Here is a 21,807-nt window from a genome sequence, read left to right as displayed (position 1 = left end):
TTGCAAATGATATAACTGATAAGGGGTTAATATCCAAAATATATAAAGAACTTATACATCTCAACACCAAAAAAACAATCCAATTAAAAAAAGTGGGCAGAGAACCTGAACAGACATTTTTTCAAAGAATACATCCAGATGGCCAACAGACACATGAAAATATGCTCAACATCACTACTCATCAGGGAAATACAAATCAAAACCACAATGGGACATCACCTTACACCTGTCAGAGTGGCTAAAATAAAAAACACAAGAAACAACAAGTGTTGGCGAGCAAGTGGAGAAAAAGGAACCCTCGGGCACTCTTGGTGAGAATGTGAATTGGTGCAGCCACTGTGGAAAAGTGTATGGAGTTTCTTCAAAAAATTAAAAATAGAAATACCATACAATGCAATAATACCATTCCTTTGGTATTTACCCAGAGGAAATAAAAGCACTAATTAGAAAAGATATATGCACCCCTATATTTATTGTAGCAGTATTTACGGTAGCCAAGATATGGAAACAACTTAAGGAAGATGTGCTGTATATATATATACAAACACATAATGGAACATTATGTATCCTTAAAAAAGGATGAGATTGTGCCATTTGGGACAGCAAGGAATGGCCCTAGAGGGTCTTATGCTAAGTGAAACAGGTCATACTGAGAAAGACAAATACCATGCGATTTCACTCAAAATGGAATCCAAAAAAACCAAACAAATGAATAAACAAAAGCAGAATCAGACCTATAAATACAGAGAAAAAACTGATGGTTACCAAGGGGAGTGGGAGATACAGGTTTCCGGTTATGGAATGAACAAGCCACGGGAATAAAAGGCACAGCATAAGGAATATAGTTAATGATATTGTCATGACTTGTATGGTGACAGATGGTAGCTACACTTGTGGTGAGCATAGCATAATGTATAAATTTGTTGGATCACTATGTTATACACCTGGAACTAATGTAACATTGTGTGCCAACTATACTCAAAAGAGAAAAAAAAAGAAGACAAGAAATAGTTGAATGAACAAATTATTTAAACACAAAGAGGTAAATAATAGATAAAACAGCTAGATGTTGAAAGTGGTGACCTCTTAAGAGCAGTATGGGTAGGAGACAGAGGAGAGGTCATTCTGTATCCTTATATGTCTTTTAGAATATTTTTTAGTACCATGTACATATATGACTTTCATGGAAAACAATTAAATAAAAAATATTTACATACATTCTTCAGGTAGAATTGGAATTGATGGCTCAGAAGGCCTAACGCTTTTTAGGTTTTTGCTAAATACTGTAAAATTGTCTTCCAGAAGTTGCCATCACTTATATGGACTCCAGCCTATATAAATGACAAGTATCCATTTCTCTACATCTTTGCCAAACTAAGTTATTTAAAAAAAATCTTTGCCAGTTGGGCAGGAGAAAAAGAAAGTCTAGCCACTGTTTGAAGTACATTTTCTTTAATGTACCTCAACTTACAGTTGAGGCTAAAATGGCATTCTCTCAGTTCGCCTTCTGGTGAGTTCCTGGATTATTACTTAATGAAATTATTAATCTGCTATATGAGCATTTATCTTAACATCTAGACTCTAGATCTAGAGGGATAACAAAAGCTATCTTTGTTGTGAAAGTATCGGAAAACATAACATATTCCAAACTGAATTATTTATCTGCTTGTCCAAACAAGCGCCTCCCCGATTCCCTATTTCTGTTAACGTCCTTAGTAATTTTGGAGCCTTTTCTCCATATTTAGTCAGTCATACAATTAATCAACTTTGACTCTACTTACACTCTTCTACCTGCTGCCTCCTTTCCATACCCACACTCTCTTGAAAAAATTTTTTTTAAGTTTTTATTTTAATTCCAGTTAGCTAACATACAGTGTTGCATCAGTTTCAGGTATACAATATAGTGATTCAAGACTTCCATACGTCACCCAGTGCTCACCATGGCAAGTCCATTCCCACTCTTGCCACTTAAATGTTGCTTTTGCTTTCAGGAGAATTTTGATAGATATTTCCAAATTACTCTTCCAAAATATTTTATATAAACGTAGGTTTCCACCAGTAGTAGAAAAGATCAACTGTGTCCTCAAAATGTCAACATTTGGTACTAACAAACTCTTTGATCTTTATCAGTTCAACAGGTGAAAAATAGGTGATACCTCACTGTTATTTTGACTTATATTATTTATGTATGTGGCTATAATGTATGATTTCTGCCTATACCTTCATTACTAGCATAAGGTCAGTCACATAGACGGGCTCAGTGTCAGAGGGCTAGCAAAGCCAGGATTTTACTTTATAGCCTTTATGATGGAAGGAAGGAGCTGGAATGGATGTGGAAGCCTCATTTCTTTTTCTTTTTGACTTTTGGGTTTTATGTTGTCCTCTTTGCTCAGATTAAAATTTCACCCATAATTTAAAAAAAAACCTTTTTATTATAAAAGCATTATTATAAAAGCATATACAAAGGTAGGGAGAATAGAATAATGGACTTTCATGTATCTATCCTACAGCTTAACATTATTAAATTCTATATTTTTGTTTCATCTATCCATACTTAATTATTTTTCTGAAGTTTTCTAAAAAAAACAACTCATGTATCGTATTATTTTACTCATGAATATTTAGTTTCTTGAACAAGGATTTTTTATTGATGTATATCATGTATACCTTAAAATTTATGGCTCAACTAATTTTCACAAAGTGAAAACACATAACTACATCTCATGTCAAGAAATAGAACATTAGGGATGCCTGGGTGGCTCAGTCGTTAAGCGTCTGCCTTCAGCTCAGGTCATAATCCCAGGGTCCTGAGATCGAGTCCCACATCGAGCTCCTTGCTCAGTGAGGAGCCTGCTTCTCCCTCTCCCTCTACTGCTCCCCCTGCTTGTGCTCTCTCTCTCTCTCTCTCTGACAAATAAATAAATAAATAAAAATAAAAAAAAAAGAAGGAAATAGAACATTACCAATACTTCAGAAGCCCCTTTTTTTCCTTTCCAGATTACTGCTGTAGGTGAAGAAAAGGTTTTCCTCGACCCTCTTAGGGACCCTAAACTTACAAAGGCAGATTAACAGGAGAAAAGCATACACATTTATTTAATATAAGTTTTACATAAGAACCTTCATCAGGAAGTAAAGACCCTCCCCCTCCCAAAAAAAACAGAGTTGTGTGTTTTTATGCTAGGTTTGATGACAAGTGGGCAGTTATGGGGGAGTGTGATAGGTTAGAGTGTGAGGTAATTCCAGTAAACTGGGGAAACTTAGCAAGGCCTGTTTGTTAGGATTCTTTCTGGCATCTCTTTGTCTTCCAAGATAAGGATGAGTCTTTCCTCTGGGTATATAGGGAGGGCACCTCTCACATGAGTTTTATGACCTGTTTCAGAGAAGAAGGGGGAATGATGAGGAGGGGAGGTCAGAGTGACCCTCCTGCTCTGTCTTTTCTCAAACTCTTTCAGCTTAAAATATTCAGCATGCCAAGATGCCATCTTTGGGGATGGTGTGTCCTAAACCCCACCACTACCCCAACCCCGTAGCTAACCACTATCAGCTTCATTGTGTTTTGCCTGTTTTTGAACTTTACAGACATAGAATTACATTACAAACTTTATATCTGTAAATAGTATATTGTTTGGCATCTGGCTTACTTCACTCAACATCATGCTTCTAAGATTCAACCATGTCTCCAATAGCAGCAGTCGGTGCTCATCACTACGGAGTATTTCTTTTAGTTTTAGGATTTTTGAAGAAAGTCAGAGTGCAAGGCTGAAGGATGCTACCTTGTAAACCATCAGTTTTTATTCTCTTATCATCCTTTCTCCTACCAAATACTTGCCAGGACTGTGAAGAATAGATCAAGATACATAGAGCTGGAAGGATCGAGGAAATAATCAGCCTCTTAACAACGGAGATTTTATGTAGGTCGCTATGAGCTAACTTGAAAAAATAGTGCTGCTGAGTGGTGAAGAATAAATGCTCTTCTAATCAGAGAGAGATGCCAATTCCTTCTGGGCACCATTCACATGGATGAGTTTGCTTTGGTGCCCTCCAGCTTGGAATGTCTACTGGTTTTCCTCCTTGCACTCCTGACACATTGAGGGGAAGGTGGGTGGGGCTGTGCACACACTCGTTCAGGGACCTTGGACAAGCCCAACGCCGATGTATTACAGCAGGTGGCAGCCTTTCCCCAGGAGAGGGAAGAGCTAGGCTTCCCTATGGAAATTTCGTTTTGGTTTTATAACTTTTCTTTGATATGAGGGTCAGGTGATTTATCTAGAACCTGAAGTTCAGATTGGCTTTATAATAGAGAAGAGAAGCAGGGACCCTGGAACCTGGAAAAGATGTTGTGAGCTCACCTCTGGGCGAGCCACTGGCTTCGAGTTAGTCAGTGGCTGCCCTCTGGGAGCCAACTCAAGTTCTGACTCAACACCAGGGATGGGAGAAGGCTGTCAGCCTGAGGCCCAGAAGGGGGCTATGAGCCAGAGTCCACTGGGAAGCACAGAACTGACCCAACGACACAGAATCAGAGCAGGTCAAGAATCACCCTGCTGTGGACTGTGAGGGAGAGTAGTTGACAGCAGAGATACCCCCTTTTCATTCCAGATCTGTAAAGCAGCTATTCATTCATTCCTTCATGTTATTTTTTAATTTTTTTAAAGATTTTATTTATTTGACAGAGAGAGGTGCAGCAAGAGAGGGAACACAAGCAGAGGGAGTGGGAGAGGGAGAAGCAGGCTCCCCGCAGAGCAGGGAGCCCGGAACGGGGCTCGATCCCAGGACCCTGGGATCATGACCTGAGCAGAAGGCAGACGCCTAACGACTGAGCCACCCAGGCACCCCCATTCCTTCATTTTAAAGAAAGCTCTATGCTCAGCGTGGGGCTTGATGAAACAGCCTTTTAAACTAAACTGCCAAATGTTTTTTTTTTTTTAAAAAAGGTTATTGAGTTCTTCTTATGCAAGTTTACAAAACGCATATGGCAGGGCACCTGGGTGGCTCAGTTGGCTGGGCATTGGAATTTTGATTTTAGCCTGGGTTGTGGTCTTGGGGCTGGTGGGATTGGCCTGCCTCAGGCTCTGGCAGGGAATCTGCTTCTCTCTCTCTCTCCTTTTGCCCCTCCCCTCCACCCATGCTCTCGCTCTAAAATAAATAAATAACTCTTTAAAACAAAAACAAAAACAAAAAACCCAAAGTGCTTATAGAAAGCCAGACTTGGTGGAGAAGCTCGACACTGGAAATATATCCAGTTTGTTTTTACTTTTTTAACTGTAATTTATCTATCAAGAACGTACCATGTAGAAAATGACGTTATTCAAAACTTAATGTGAATTGGGAGATATATACCTAACTAAAGGCAATTGAAGCGATCAGACAGGAGTAGGAACACATAGAAATCATGGGACTAGCTGTGACTATTTAAATTAATTAAAACTAAATAAAATTAAAACTAAAAATTCAACCCCTCAGTTGCACTAGCCACATTTCAAGAGCTCAACAGCTACGTTTAGCTGATGGCTACCATACTGGCCAGCACAGATTATGGGCCATTTCTATGATCACAGAAAGTTCTACCAAACAGCACTGGACTGGAGTCAAAAACCAGGGAGTGGGGCGCTTGGGTGGCTCAGTCGGTTAATCAGCTGCCTTCAGCTCAGGTCATGATCCCAGGGTCCTGGGATCGAGCCCCGCATCAGGATCCCTGCTCAGTGGGAGGCCTGCTTCTCCCTCTTCCACTCCCCCTGCTTGTGTTCTCTCTCTCGCTGTGTCTCTCTGTCAAATAAATAAATAAAATCTTAAAAAAAAAAAAAAAAAAAAACCGAGGAGTGCTGCCAAAGGAAAATGTGGGTGGTTAAAAACAAACCCTCCCTGTAATACTAGGTATTGTGATAATAATTCCAAAGTGTGGCAGGAGTTTCAAATAGAGCATTTCATATAATCCCCATGGCAATCCACAACCACAACAATAATGCTACCGACATTTGTTGAAATCTTAGAGCGGGCCAGGCGCTAAGGACTCTGTTGTCAGCTCACTGGTCTTTACAAGAACCCGGTGAGGTTGGTATTCTTGTCCCTATTTAACAGATGAAGAAACTGTGGCAAAGGGCCTTTGTAACTTACCCACTGTTACCTGGCTTGTAAGGAATAGCTGGGATTCAAACTCAACTTTTTCTGGATTGTAATAATTAGAAAGAAGGCGTGGAAAGTACCTAACATACTCCATACGTGAGTAAAATTTGCCTTTAAGCCACTTTCTCCTAAGGCAGGTCTAACTCTTGGATTCTGTCACATAATTGTCTTTCTGGCTTAAGAAGGCGCTATGCCAGTTCTGATAGAGAAACAATGATACCCTGTTAGCCAGGATATGAGCCACTTCCTTCCCTCCAGAGCAAAATCTGCTGTCTGCACAAAGGAAATTGGTTTCTCAGAAGCACACCTTTGTAGAAACAAGTCTATTTGGGTGAAAATTTTGAAGTAAAATATTCTTAAGACAAAAATGAATACTAGCAGTATATATGGGAAAATGCTATTTTCTGTAGGTGGTGAGATTATGAAAAATTGTCTCGTTTTGTTCAGCTGTATTTTGCAACTTTTCTACATGAATATGTGTGATAAAATTTAAAAAAATCCAAAAGCCAGATACTGGCTTTTGAAAAACCAGTCAGATACTGTATCGTAAAAATCGTTACTTGATTAACAATATTTCAGGCTGTTTATTTTTAAAATTTGTTATTTTTTTAAAGATTTTATTTATTTATTTGACAGAGAGAGTGAGAGAGGGAACACAAGCAGGGGGAGTGTGAGAGGGAGAGGGAGAGGGAGAAGCAGGCTTCCCGCCGAGCAGGGAGCCTGACATGGGGCTCCACTGACCGAGCGGAAGGCGGTTGCTTAACTGACCGAGCCACCCAGGCGCCCGTTTGTTTATTTTTAAGTACTCTCTACACCCAACCTGGGCCTTGAACTTACAACAGCAAGATCAAAAGTCCCATGCTCCACATCAATTGAACCAGCCAGGCACCCCATTAGGCTTTTGATAATATAGCAAATACTTTAATACTAATAGCCAATAGAAACCTTTTGGTTGAATGCTAAATACTTGAATCAATAGCAGAGGCAGTGTGGCATTTAATTGTAAGGTTAAAAAGGGCAGTAAACAATGTACAGGTACTCACAGCCGCTCTGCAGGTGGGGACTCATTGTTTTGTATTCCAGGGCCCTGTAGATGGCTGCCTTATGTCCTCCAGTTCAAGACGAAGCAATAGTCTGGGCAATAAAACAAGAAAAGTCTATAAATCACACTAAAGCTTTTATCATCCTCAGCATCAAATGGTCTCTAAACATGAATAAGTTTGGTGTGAAGAAAGAATGAGAAAGAGGAGCTTTCCAAGCTATGGTATAGATGTTTGTCCTTCTCAGGTGGGACTCCTTATGCCGAAACGTTGTTACTGAGTATGTTGCAGGGGAGGCAGAAAAGAAAGAAGCTGAGATCATTGATTGTTAAGGTTCTTTTCTCCTATAATGTTCTAAGAATTTGTGATAGTTTTACTTTAGTAGTATATCGATATATAGTTTTAAAAAGTTATATTCATTCACGCATACATACATTTTAGAGTTTTCTTTAAACTTGGCTAGCTGCTGAAGGCTATCTTGATGTACTTTCAGTGAAAGCTGCAGGTGAGTCTACTGTCTCACCTGTCTATAGCCAAATAAAATGGTAGGCAAAAAAAGTTTTCAAATAACTAAGTATCCTGATGGAATACATTTTATAGACTTATTCCTTCTAATGGCAAAGAAAGGGGCTTTTTAAGTACAGAGATAACTCAGAGGCAGGATCAAGTGATGGTGTAGCACTAAAGAATCAAGAATTCACTCCTCATTCTCTCACTTCCCCACCCCTCAGGATTTTACTGGAAAGCAGAATCTGCTAACTTTAGAGTGTCATTTAAGTTAGTTGGCTACAATTTTAAAGCTAACCAAAAAGCCACACACACAAAAAAAAAACCCAACAAAACCCAAAACAAAAGACACGTGAATTCCCAGCAACCCACTGTCTAGGCAGGCAGTTGAAAATGAGAAAGAATGAACTGAAAAAGGGCAAACTGATTGATTCTGCAGGTGGTGTATGCAGTCCTCAGAAACAGAGAAATACTCAGGCTCGTTCGCTCTCGTTCCCTTCAAGAGGACAGACCTGGCAGGTTTAAAAAGGTTCAGGAGACTGAGTAGCTTGGTCAAGCAAAGAATTTTGTCAAAACATCAACAGAACCAGGGCTGTTTCCTGTTTGATTGCGGGCATTTTGAAGCAAACAGAATCCTGAAGTCAATTCACTTTAAAAAATTTTATAGGCATATATGTATATGAATTTTTTTGGTGCCTGCTGATGCCACATTTCCCCCCTTTGCCAACTGAATTGTCTTTGCAGATGTCTGGGAGCTACCTGTTTGTCTCCTCTATTCTGTTTTTCATAGTTAAATAACATCTCAAATAATTTTTCTCTTTGCTGGATGGAAATAACCAAGTTGGGTCACTGATTTGCTACTACAGCACGTTCATTATGGGTTTTGCACTGTGCTTCTAGTTTCATAAATAAGGCTGCATTTAGGCTTTGGTTTCTAGAATTCAGTTTACAGGTGCATCCTCCACACTGTTCTCACCCACTGGCTTTTCAGAAATGTCTGCTTTTTTTTTCTTTCAAGATTTTGTTTATTTATTTGAGAGAGAGAATGAGATAGAGAGAGCATGAGAGGGGGGAGGGTCAGAGGGAGAAGTAGACTCTCTGCTGAGCAGGGAGCCCGATGCAGGACTCGATCCTGGGACTCCAGGATTATGACCTAAGCTGAAGGTAGTCGCCCAACCAACTGAGCCACCCAGGTGCCCCAGGGATGTCTGCTTTGCTCAAATGTGCCCTGAGACCTGGGAAGCCTGGCTAGATGGATAAGCTACTCACACAGCTGTTTACATGGATTACCTAAAAAAGCAAATATCACATCTCATTTGCAAAATGAAAGAACTTCAAGAAATATAGGATTTAGATTCTTTTTTTTTCTTTTGGACTTTGCAAAGACTTGAGTTAATCACCATCTAGAGCTCATGGTACACAATCATCCATGGGAGGCCTTTTCTTGTTTTCCTTTATTATTTTCTTGTTTTATTTTTTCATTTCCCCACTTCATCTCCAGCATCAGCAGCCATTCTGTGCTTGGAAATACATGTATCCCCAAGTTGGATTTTATAATGCTGTTTTATGAATGTATGTGTATTCAGTCTGTATTGTTCAATGGCTCTTATTCTGTTTATTGCTTTTTTTCTGGGGGGGGGGGGTGCGGAAAGAGAGAGAGAGAGAGAATCTTAAGCAGGCTCCATGCACAGCAGGGAACCCGACGTGGGGCTCGATCTCACTGCCCTAAGATCATGACCTGACCGGAAATCAAGAGTTGGACACTTAACCAGCTGAGCCACCCAGGCGCCCGTGTTTATTGCTTTTTTTTACACAATGCTGTTTCTAAGTTCTTTCCATGTTCCTTTATGCACATGTAGCTAATTTCTTTGAACTGCTGCATAAGGTTCCATATTAGGTGTTCAATACTTTTAACACATCCACTCCTCTAGTGATAGATACCCAGACTGCCTCCAACTCCCTTGTATCACAAACAACCCTGTGATAAACACCTTTATACACGTCTCCTAATGAACCTGACTGAAGAGGGATTCCCGAGTCATCCATTGCATGTGCACATGTATGCAAGCACGTGTGCCCACAGAATGCTCATATCTAATTACAGTCATGCCTGCAGCACATGAAGGTTCTTGCTTCCCCACATCTTTGCCAAGATGGCCAAGTCATTGTCCGACTTTCTAATTTTTACAAATCTGTTGGGTGTGAGAGTAATTAGTCTTAATATGCAGTTCTCTGTTTACTTGTAACATTGAACGTCTCTTCAATTCTTCCGGGTCATTTGGCTTTCCACTTCTGAGAACTGGCTATTCATGGGCTCTGTTGATGTTTTGACAAAATTCTTTGCTTGACCAAACTACTCAGTCTACTGAACCTTCTCCTAGGCCCATTATATGCACTTCCTCGTAAAATCCAGTTTTAGCAAGGCTTCCCCCGCACCTCCCCCATATCTGATCTGGTTCCTCATCCTCCACTGCCCCCAGGTGATGTCTGTCTCCCTGGCCTGCCTTCAGCAAGAATCTTGGGACCTGGGGTTAGCAAGATGCCCCCTTACCCCTGACGTTTCCTCTTAGCAATTTTCCACCCCGACCCCACCACCCCCCCCCGGGCTACAAATTCCCACTTGGCCATGCTGTATTCCGAGTTGAGCCCAATTCCCCTTACTGTACAACCCCACGGCGGTCGTCCTCAGTACAGTCTGCCTTACTGTTTTTAACAAGTGTCACTGAGTACTTTTCTTTTTTAACAGTTTCTATTGGGTACTTTATTTGATTTGCCAGAGCTCCTTATATATGCTAGGTTTAAAAAGTTTTTATTTAAATTCCAGTTGGTTAACAGTGTAATAGTAGTTTCAGGTGTACAATATAGTGATTCAGCACTTCCATACAACACATGGTACTCATCACAGGTGCACTCCATAATCCCCATCACCTGTTTAACCCACCCCCCACCCACCTTCCCCTCTGGTTGCCATCAATTTGTTCTCTTAGAGTTAAGAATCTGTTTCTTGGTCTGCCTCTCCCTTCCCCTTTGCTCATTTGTTTTGTTTCTTAAATTCCACATATGGGTGAAATAATATATATGCTGGGTTTTAATTCTGTTGGTTTGAAATATAAATATTTTCTAAATATTTTCTTTCTGTCTGTCCTCTGTCTGCATAAGCTTGTCTACAACAGCCTTCACTGAACAGAAATCCTTAATTTTGGTGTGGCCAAACCTGCCAAAATTTTGTGTTATGGCTTGTGCTTTTTGGGTCTGATTTACAGAGTTCTTTCCATCCCAAAGTCTCAAATATATTCTACATGTTCTTCTATTAGCGTTATCATTTTATAGATTTCTAAGGGGTCACAAGTTACTTAAGAACGTGTGGTTATTATTATAGAGTACCCCTAACTTTGGGTAACATAGTACTGGCCGCCTGGTAGGAGCTTACCAAAGAAAGACTTTTCTATCTCCATCTTTTCTATCTCCATCTCAAGTCCTGCCTCTTTGGTGGTTAACCGAACGGTTGCTCTGGTACAGACTAGACAGCCCCTTCTGCTCTGGGCACCGGTGAGGCTGCTGCATACCCTCTCTCTCCCTTGTCCTGGCCACCATCACCTCATGCCGGGACTTGTGTGGCGGTTTCCTAACTGACCTCCTTGCTTGTAGGCTGGGCTTTTTCCTAGCCATTCTCAGCCCTCTTGTCAGAGTGACGGAGCTTAGTAAGTACCCAGTGAATGCTGGCTCTCATTACTATTACTATCATCATCGTGATTATTACAGAGTTTGGCACTTAAGAAAATAGTCATAAGTGAGAAACATGTTCAGCAGCGATGGTATGTGCGGTACCCAGTTAAGTGCTATCCAGAAAACCCGTGTTGCTTCAACCATGGTTTTTACCAATCTTTTTGCTTTACCAAGTTCAGACTAACAGCCTGTCTTTGCTCATTCTGTATCTGTTATGGTCCCAAGATCAGCATCCTGAACATATATCCCTGCTGTACAAAATATGAGTAGCTGGACATTAATCTCTGCAGGTTCTAGAAAATATCTTGAAAATTTTTTTTAATTCAGCCTCCGATTTGCTTTTTTTTTCATAGAAATCAAGTGTACTGTATCAAACTCCAGTTAGATGACAGAAACCATACAATAACTGGGACAGGGAAAGTTTAATATAAATTATATTAACTAAAAATGGAATTAACTACTATGGAGTAAAGAGGAGTCTAAAGAATGCAGGGATAGTGGGTATGGGGAGCTGTTGATGCTTTTAGGGCACTGTTACCTAACTCTTTATTTCATTATTGCTCCCCTATGGAGATTTTCTAGACTTTTTTTTCCTTTGTGCCTCCCTTCCATTAAATTTTAATACTGCAGATACACTGTATCTGCACACACCATGGTAATACCTGAGATTATTTCACACAACCCCCCCCCCAGAAGCACTTTTCACCCCCCGCCCCCTGAGGATGCCTGCTCTGGGGCTAGGGCTGCAGGCCCAAGGCCCAAGGAAGGAACACATTTAAAAGAGCCCTCCCACCCCCCCCCCCCGGAAGCCGGAGATGCTGAGACCTCACTGGAGAGGGTGTAGCGAGGTGCTGGAAGGCAGGTAGGGAAGCAGGAGATCACCTACTGGGGGTGCCTGTGAGACTTGCTGGAGGGCTAAGCACACCTGGAATTCTGGTGCCCATGGCTGCCACGCACCACAGGGGAAGGAAAGCCACCTCAGGACAGGGAAGAAAAGCACTTTTCCCTTGCAGTGGCCCTCCAGTGCTCTTTACTCACAAACCATCAGGCCAGCTACACAGGAGAAATGTTTACAGTTTCAGCTGCAGCATCACAAAGCAGGGCAGTGAAGGGTGGATTTGGAGCTGAGAAGAAATAGTTAACTAGAATATATATCAAAAGAAATTCTTTAAAAAAACCAAAACCTTTAATTTATTATGTAATCTCTGCCTCCAATGTGGGACTCGAACTCACAACCCCAAGATCAAGTGTTGCATGTTCGACCCGACTGAGCCAGCCAGGTGTCCCCAAAAAGAAATCCTTTTAAATTAAGGGTTCTAATTAAGTTCTGGCTATGATGCTTATGATGCCACGGTTTTACTATGTCATCATATATACACATAAAAAACACCCAGGAATTTGTAAAAACGCAGGGCATATCATCAGTAAAGCAATTTATTAATAGTATATGTTGTCATTTACGTGTGAATTTATGTCTTTGACCCACCATCAGTGGTATTTACAATTTGAGTTATTTTCTTGAGAATGAAAGTGAATGTCTGATCTATGTTCTTTCTCCAAACAATTCAGCCACAAAATGTTGACCAGCTGACACCAGTCTTGTCTTTTTGACAATAACATTTCTCAGGGTAATTCAATGGACATTTTGATTTAAACCTGCAGAGAGGTTGGCAAATGTATCAATTCATCAGGACCTTATTACTCTTAGGTGAACAGATGAATGGAGTTTCTGAATCACAAAACTAAGGTCTAAACCTCAGAGCAGAGGTACAAATCATTGAAACAAGGAAGCCTGGCCTAGCCAGTAAGACTTCCCTATTCACCATTTACTGTACCATCTAAGGGTAATGCCTGCAGCCAAAAGACAGAAAAATAGTGAATCAATGTCTTTGACCTTGTTTGAAATTTGCCCCCGTGCTAACTGCCTATGTAAGCCTGTAGCTGCATATCCTATAGATGTCATAAGTCATACTTCTAGTTGGGATTTGGCTGTGAAATGGCTTGCCGAAACAGAGTATGGCAATCAAGCTCTCTGGCATGCGGTTTCATTACCTTTTATAAAGGGAAAATGTTGGTAAAGATGATGTGAGTGATATGCTGAATAAGCACAAATTTCTGACCTAACCAAAATGCAACCTTATTTATTTTGGTCCCCACTGACTTTACATATATATAAAGTCAGGTGGTGGTCCAGGGGGAGAGCAAGGTCCTCTTTGTCTGCTCTGGGATGAAAATTCTGTTAGGCCCTTAAATTTTACAGCCACTCTGATGTCACAGACTATCAATTTCCATTATAAACACAGTCTCCATGCAGAAATTAGGTAAGTCTGAGCTATTAATCAAAACTCCAAATCTGATTTTAAGGACACAGCCTTTCCTCTCCTCCAGCACCCCCAGCAGCTTCACTCTGAAAGATTGCAGTGGGAAAAGGGAGGGATGTTGGCTGGCTCTTTCTCAGAACTTCTTGTCAAGTGAATGGAAGCCTCATTATGCTGGATGTCTTCTACATGCTCCTGAGACCCTCTCTCTACCATGGCCTGCCTTCCTCTCTGCCCAGGGAGGCTGGTCCTGTAGGAATGTGTTCCCTTCCCTTTAGCTTCCAGTTGGGTTTGGCTAATCAAAGTCTTCTGGGGGAAGACCAGAGGAAGGGAGAAGGGAGAAGAGCTGTTCATCCATTAGCTTTTTCCCAATGGGCTTGCCTCTGGCTGGCTGTGTCAAGGTCATTGCTCCTCTTACTGTGGTCTGCTCCGAATAGCTCTCCCTTTCCAAGCTCTGAAAAATCACTCCTTTAGGGCCAAAGGGTGTCAACCACGCTGCAGCTTCTAACTCCTACTTCCTAGACTATCCAGTGGGTTTCCACTATACCCCAGCAGCCCTTTGTAAATAGCCTCTTTGAAAAGAAACTCTCCTGAAATTATCCTAATTTAAGTGTGCCATCTGTTTCCTGTTGGGACCCTAACTAGAAAAAAACCCATCAAAATTCATATTGCATAGCAACACTTAAAGTCTAAAAAATCCATTGTCTCAGATGAACTCCCATCACAAAACTCACTCTCAAATCATTTGCCCCACAATATCATCCTCCAAAGTAGTTCAACAGCTACTGTACTGTACTGGGTCCATTCTCTGTTCAGAAAAGCCAGAGTTGGTGCATCTAGTGTCCTCCCGTGCATCTTTGCCTTTCTCTTTCAGGGTCTCTTACTGGTATCTCTCCCAGTGGAAGGAACACGGATCTGATTAGTTCCAGTATCTTCATGAATCAGTCTCCTGTATTTCCAGGAATACATGCATTGTAAAAGCGAAACCCAGGATAAAAACAGAAGCTCTGAAGGTAGACATTTCAGACTTTGACACCAGGGTAGGAGAAGGATTTTGAACTCCTCTATTCTGACCAAGAGGAGGCCTAATTTTCTCCTATCTTTGTTCTAACACGTGTCACCTGGAGCGGAACTTTAAAGTCCCTGCTTCAGCTTCGTTGCAGCTCTTCCAAGACTTTCCAGTATATCCGTTTTTCAAAATTCGTAGCCTGTATCAAGGAGAGCCTAGTGTTCAGTTCTGAAAGTACAAGAAATACCTAAAGATTGTTGGTCATTGTTTCATAGTGGCTGAGAAATCTTTCCTGTTGCCGCTTTTCTCACATCTTGCCTCTGATCAGCCCTGTCTCTTCAGCTGTACTTAAATGAAAGAAATCAAGACAACAACGTTCAGCAATCAGCGACCCTAAAATAGCAGGCTGCCGCCAGCCAGTTAAGCACACACTCGCACACAGGCAATCATTCAAATTTCGTACCTGGCAAATAAGGCTAACAATTTATACTTTGATCTGACTTAATTATTTGAAAAAAAACTGCTTTTCTGTGGCATAAATACAGATGCCAGTTCTGTCTTGTGGCCACATTTCTCACTAGAAAGTCACATTAATTGTAGGATTCCCTTACAAAGAAACTAGTAGAATGATTTCTTGTAAATGGTAAACTAACGAAAAGGTATCCACTAGTGCCTGTGGAGTTAAAAAAAAAAAAATATTGCCTCTGATTGAAATTAGATGGTTTCAGTCCATAAATATTTACTGAGTGTTCACCAGGTGCCAGACACTGTTTGCTGCAAAAAATAACAGTATTGAAGAAGGCAAACCAAGTCTCTGTCCACAGTGGTTGCATTCCAAGTGAGAAGGAGATAAGTAATAAACATGTAGATAAATAAATACAATTTCAGGAACTAAGTGCTATGAAGAAGATTAAATAGGGTAATATGGCAGATGGAACCTGAGGTGTGATGTGGTTACTTGGTGACATCTGAGTTGAGACCTGAAGGCTGAGAAAAGGGCAGCAGTGTGGCCTTCTAGGGAGGAGCTCTGCTAGCAAAGAAATAGTAAGTGCAAAGGGTCTGGGGTAGAAATGAACCTGGTATAGGGCACCTGGGTGGCTCAGTCAGTTAAGCGTCTGCCTTCAGCTCAGGTCATGATCTTGGGGTCCTGGGATCAAGTCCCACGCTGGGCTCCCCTGCTCTGCGGGGAGTCTGCTTCTCCTTTTCTTTTTGCCGCCCCACACCCCTTGTGCACTTTTTGTCTCGCTCTTTCTCAAATAGATAAGTAAGATCTTTAAAAAAAAAAAAAGAAAGAAAGAAATGTACCCAGTGTATTTAAGGGCAGAAAGATGGGCAGTGGGGCTGGGGCAGAGCAAGAGGTTGACTTAGAAGGGGAGGAGGAGATGAGGCTGAAGAGGGAGGCCCAGCCAGGTCAAAGATGGAGAGGAAATTTATGGAGGATTTAAAGCAGGGAAGCTGGGAAGTGATATAATCTAAATGATATTTTAAAAAGATAAGTCTGCTACTTTGTAGAGAATGGACTGTAGGAGGTTAAACATAGAAGTGGGGAGACAATAGCCCAGAGGAAACAATGGCAGGCGCCGCTGGCTTGGCCCAAGGTTTCAGCAAAGAGGACATACTGGCCCATACAGTGCTTCTGTGAAGATGAGGAAGTCTCCCCTTCCCTTTAGTGGCCCCAAATACCAGGTGGATTAAATGTGGGGTGTGGAGAAAAGAGGAGGCCAGATGACTGAGGCTTGCACCTGCATAATGGGGTGGACTGTGGTGAAATCACTAGCTCAGTTTTGATCACGCTCACTTAGAACACCATGAAGCGGGTGTACCCAGTTCCCAACAGGCAAACATTTATCACACTGACAAAGTCAAGTAGTTTGGCTAGGGGGGAAGTTACCACTTCAACCAGCACCGGAAACCTTATGCTGATGTCATGGAAATAGCATTTGTGAGATATCCAACCAATGTTGCCTTCCCAGTAAACTCTTGTACCCATGCCCCGCCCCCTCCCATTGAGTCAGTGGCATGCATTGAGTCACACAGAGAGAGAGAGAGAGGAAAAAAAAAAAAAAACCAAACAGCCAAGAATGGGTAAGTCATCATTTAGCTTTGAGTTTCAAAGTAGGATTTTAAAAAATTCATGGCAAGACAACAGTTTGAAATCAAGTGCTTTTGACTAGCAAAAGCCAGACTGTGTTGAAAGAAAAAAAAATGTAATTGTATCTTCCAATGAGGCAGAGCTTGGAGAACTGTCCCTGAGCAGATTGTAGATAGTGCCAGGAAGAACACAGGATATGACGTCAGAGTTGTTTTCCCATGAGAGGAAAGACAGATCAAGTTTAAGCAGCAGATGGGAAGTTGGAAGATTCAGAGGGTAGAAGCACAGGGTTGCCCCAGGTGAGTGGTGGGGGAGTCTTAAAGCTGAAGAGGTGTGTACCCTGCCTTCCATTTGGAACCAGGCCAACTACAGAGAAGTGGAAAGGCCGTGGTAGGCAACAAGAGGCCTTGTGATCATGCTTCCAGTTCCTGGGGTCTGTTGTGTTTTCCCTGGGAGAGAATGGCGGAAGGCTAACAGGAGGAATGCGCTGGAGGATGCCTGGCTTTGGGCCAAGAAGGTGCGAAGGTCTTTATCCCCACAGGCTATGGCAGGGACTGTGGCGGTCGGTAGAATGTGGAATCAGTGTAGGCCCAAAGCCTGGAGAGACCGATCTGACCAAAGGAAGCTGGGAAGGCCTGGATATTGGCAGACAGACTTTCCCTGCACCTTTCCTACAGCTTCCCTTCTACCTGGGAAGGGGAGAAGCCAGGGATGAATGACAAACCCTGAGGAAGGACTGAGTCGTTTACCAAGGGGGACTGTTTTAAACCTAAAGGGACTGAGCTGTGCTTAAGCAGCAGCATCAAGTGCTTTCCACCTACACCAGGAACAGGGTTTTTTTTTTAGCAAGAAGTCATTATAGACAATAAAGTGTTTTTGTTTTGTTTTGTTGGTATATCTAATTTTTAGTGCATACATTTCAAGACTGCTACATTAGGAAAGTCTGCATCTTTTTACTGAATGAGGAGAGCTCAGCTTGATGTACCTCAGCCCATAATGGGGAGAGGGGGAGACAGGAAAGAAGAGGGCAAGGGTTGACTGTCAACACTGGTTGTCTCCAGGGAAGGTAATTGGGGGACAGAGGAGGGAAAAAGACACATTTTTTTACTGTACACTTTTTGTACCTTTTGCATTTGTACCAGGCATGAGCATTAACTTTCAAAAAGTAAATTAAAATGGGAAAAAGAAAAGTTTCTGAAATGAAAAAAAAAAAATGCAGGGGTGCCTGGTTGGCTCTGTCGGTAAAGCATGCAACTCCTGATCTCAGGGCTGTGAGTTTGAGCCCCACGTTGGATTCAGAGCTTACTAAAAAATAAATAAATAAATAAACCAAAAAATGCAGATGCACAGAATCTGATAGTGAATGCTTGACAGCTGACATTAAGTATTTTTTAGCTTGCCAAGAATCTTCTCCATGCACCGTGTGGTTGTTCCTTTCATTTGCACTGATGCTGGTTTTGTAAGCTGTCCATCTTGGCTCTCCAGCTTGCCTATGCCATCCCTGCTTTGTACCCCAAACACATATCATACATCCAGTAGATAGGCCATCACTTCTAAAGGGGAAAACAACCCTACTGACCCAGTCTTGCCTAGATTGAGGCATGGAAAGGATTGATGAGGGGTATTTGTCCTCATGCTGGACATTTCTATTCCTTTGGCATCAAATAACAGTGTGGAAGCAGTGGAAAGAATTTGGGTACTGGAGTCAAACTCACCAGGACTGAGCCCTGCCAGCTTCGTTTTCTTGGGTGAGTCTTAAGTTTCTCCTTCCACACAGTAGAGTTGATACAAACCTCATTGGGCTATCTTAACACAATGCTACCAACCATTCTGATTACTCCCCAACCCCAGTCCAAGAGAACGGAGATTAATATTTGAAAGATCTTGCATCTGACCAGACTCTGCATACCTCTTCTTCCTACCCCCATTCTGTTGTCCCTACCTTGATAAACCCTATTAGTATCTCCTATGGTCTGGGCTCAGGGCTTTCATTTAAAATGAACTGGGCTATAATAAAGTCTGTTTGTCAGTGTCCCTTGCAACTAGACATTCCGTGTTCTATGGCCAATGGATTTCAGTATCAGTAGGGTGTGAGCCTCTCCTCACCCTTCCTTCTTCCCGCTGACTGCAAAGCAAACAAAAAGGGTGGAATTGGAGAAACTGCTGGACCAGGGTATGGAAGTCAAATCCTGAGGCAAGTAAAACTAGGAGCTAGAAAGAATCTTGGCTCTTGACACCTTGGTGCTCTATTCTAGCCTTATTAGTTTACCTGGATTTTTAGGTAAGAGAGCAATCAACCTGTTTCATGTTTACTGTTACTTGGACTTTTCCATCATTTGCAACCTAATCTAACGAATATAACAAAGTTGGATCATTCTAACTTCTTCCCCATACCAGTCCTGGGGGCTCTAAATGCTGGTGGTCAAATTACATGACTAAGCAGATCACGGCCAATACCTACTACCTTCTCCAACCTCACCTCGGTCCTCAGTGCTGCTTAGCAGTATGTCCAGTTCTTTCCAGTAGCCACTTCAAATCTTCGTGCTCTTCAAACTTTTCTCGCTTCCTTTTCCCATTTCCCTCTCAGCAGTTGACCTCTCCTTATTTCAGAGGGAAAAATACAAAAACCCATTAGATAAGACTTCCCCCCTCAATCACCCACCTCCAAGGTTACTCATGTCCGCACCCATTTTTTTTTCCTTTCCTCCAGTTACCATGAGATTAGCTTCTGAAGGCTAATTCCTCCCCTGTGCGAGGGATCCAGTCTCTTCCATCCTCCTCAGGGACTACCCTCCTACTGTCCACGATCTTCCTCCCTTATTCCACTGGCACCTTCCTTTCAGTTTCAAGCATCCTCAAGTAGTTCTCCTCTGCAAAACAAACACACAAAAACTTTCCTTCAGCCTTGCATTCCTGTTCAGGTTTCTCTGCTTTCCTGCTCCCCTCCCTCTTCCCTCTCTAACTCCCTTCCTTCACTTCTCTCCCTCTCCCTTCCTATCTCCTCCCCTCCACAGCCAAACTACTTGACGTTTCAAGGTCTCCACCTCTTCCTCCCTCAGGATCTTCTCAAACCTCCAGAGCATGGTCTCTGCTCCCACCACTCCATAAAAATGCTATTGTCAAGGTTACTAACACCTTCCTTGTAGCCAAATCCATGGATATTTCTCAGTCCTCAACTTGCTTTGCTCCTCAGTAATGTGACAAGGTTCACCACCCTTCCTTAATGCATTCTCTTCTCTTGGCTTCCATATCATTCATCTTTTTTCCCCCAGTGACATCTCTTTCTCAGTCTTTGTTATGTTTTTTTTTTTCTTTTACTCTACCCCATAAATGTTAATCTTCCTGTCTGTCTAGGTCATGGCTTCCTGGGAAGTTTCATTAACTTATTGGACCTCAGGCTGGTGATCCCCAAATCTTCATTACGCTCTCCAAGGTGGATCTCATTTTGGGGCTTTAGAGTCATACATTCAACAAGCCACAGAGCAGCATCATGGATATCTTATAGTGATCTCAAACTACCTTCATCCCCCACCCCCAGACCTGCTCTTCTGTTATTCCAATTCGGTAAATGAACAACCATCCGTCTAGTTGCCCAAGACAGTCATGGGTCCTCTTTAATCAATCATAAAGTCTTGCCAAGTTTACTCTTCAATGTGTTAAATATGTTTCAGATGCATCCACTTCTCACTTCTCTCCATTCTCACTGCTAATTCCCTCATGCAGTTCCCCATCGTCTCTCCCTGGGGCTATATTCTAAAACTTTCGCTCTGCTTCCAGTCTTGCACACCCGTTCTCTGCAGTATAGCTGAGTGATCTTTCAAAAGTGCAGATGTGCTCTTGGCATTCCCTGATTCCCTATGGCCATTAGGATAAAGCTTAATATCTTGGCTTTCTTACAAAAGCTGTCTGATATGTCTCCAGCCTGTGGCTTTGGCCTCTTCTCTTGCCATTTCCCTCCTTTTATTCTCCACTCGGCCACATTCAACTTCAGTTCCTCAAATACGTGCTACTCTCTATTGGTGCTGAGCCTCTGAACAGGCTAGGCTGTTCCCTCTGCTGGGAATCCTATTCCCACTGCCCTTACCTGTCACCCTCCCTCATCCTTGGCTACCTCCCCCTTCTTTCAGGTCCCTGATTGTTATCACTTTCATCTAGAGAGTCTTCTCTGACCTCCCAAGTTTGGTTCAGTACCCCTCCTATATGCTCTCTGCCAACCACAAAGACTGAGATATTTTTTCTGTCATAGCACTTACACATCACATTGTAATTGTTTATTTATCCACTTCCTTTTACTAGATTTTCGGCATTGTGAGGGTAGGGACTATGTCTATTTTACTCTTTATATCCCCAGTGTTTCTCGCTTACTAGATGCTCAAAATATTTTTAGTGAATACATGAATCCAAAGTAGGTACCTGGTATTCAATACATGTGTTCTTTTCTCAGTGGCTAAACTCATCTGACTAGTTAGGCAATTAAGAGATCTTCAGTGAAACAACTCTCATGGTGAGTGAAAAGAAAGAATCCCTCTCTTTAGACATTTTTATAATTACTAAGTTTAACAAAGCTCTGTAAATTGTGATGCTCATTCAGAGAAAAAGATCAAATTAAAATCAGCTCTTGCTTTCCAATTAAGCTGTCAACAGGCTTCCTTCTTTGAGGTTTCCCCAGGAGTCCCACAGAGTAAGGAGATACACAAAAGGTGTATCTTAACTGTTAGCATAGACCCTTATTACTTTCCTACTCCACTCAGGAGTGGAGTTCCTATCTCCTGTCTTGTGATCTTAAGTTGCTAGAAAATTAAAAAGAGCTCTCCATCATTCATGAAGGATGAAGGGTCCACTTCTGTTCAAATATTCAATGAATATTTAACTGCATGCTGACTATATGCAAGACACCCTCTTATTTGTCACAATCTCAGGTTTTATGAAGGATCAAACTTTTGTCTCCTGCAAGTATTTTATTCTCTCGCAGACCTCCCTTCAAGAGGGGAGCCC

At 41.9% G+C, this 21,807-nt stretch overlaps 1 long non-coding RNA gene across 1 annotated transcript in view; it reads right to left on the bottom strand.

Annotated features, from left to right (window-relative positions):
• LOC113937829 overlaps positions 1–19,677 on the bottom strand; it is a 25,711-nt gene extending 6,034 nt beyond the window's left edge. Inside the window, exons 1-3 of the long non-coding RNA XR_003524731.1 lie at positions 19,527–19,677; positions 19,292–19,412; positions 7,164–7,254 (exon numbers count right to left, since the gene is read on the bottom strand). This is a non-coding gene — a long non-coding RNA (uncharacterized LOC113937829). The remainder of the gene's footprint in view (positions 1–7,163; positions 7,255–19,291; positions 19,413–19,526) is intronic.
• Between the last annotated feature and the right edge of the window lie 2,130 nt (positions 19,678–21,807).

Source organism: Zalophus californianus, chromosome 8, assembly GCF_009762305.2.
Source record: "Zalophus californianus isolate mZalCal1 chromosome 8, mZalCal1.pri.v2, whole genome shotgun sequence".
Lineage (NCBI taxonomy): Eukaryota > Metazoa > Chordata > Mammalia > Carnivora > Otariidae > Zalophus > Zalophus californianus.
Note: the sequence above shows the minus strand (reverse complement) of the source record. Positions and strands in the feature narration are given on the sequence as shown.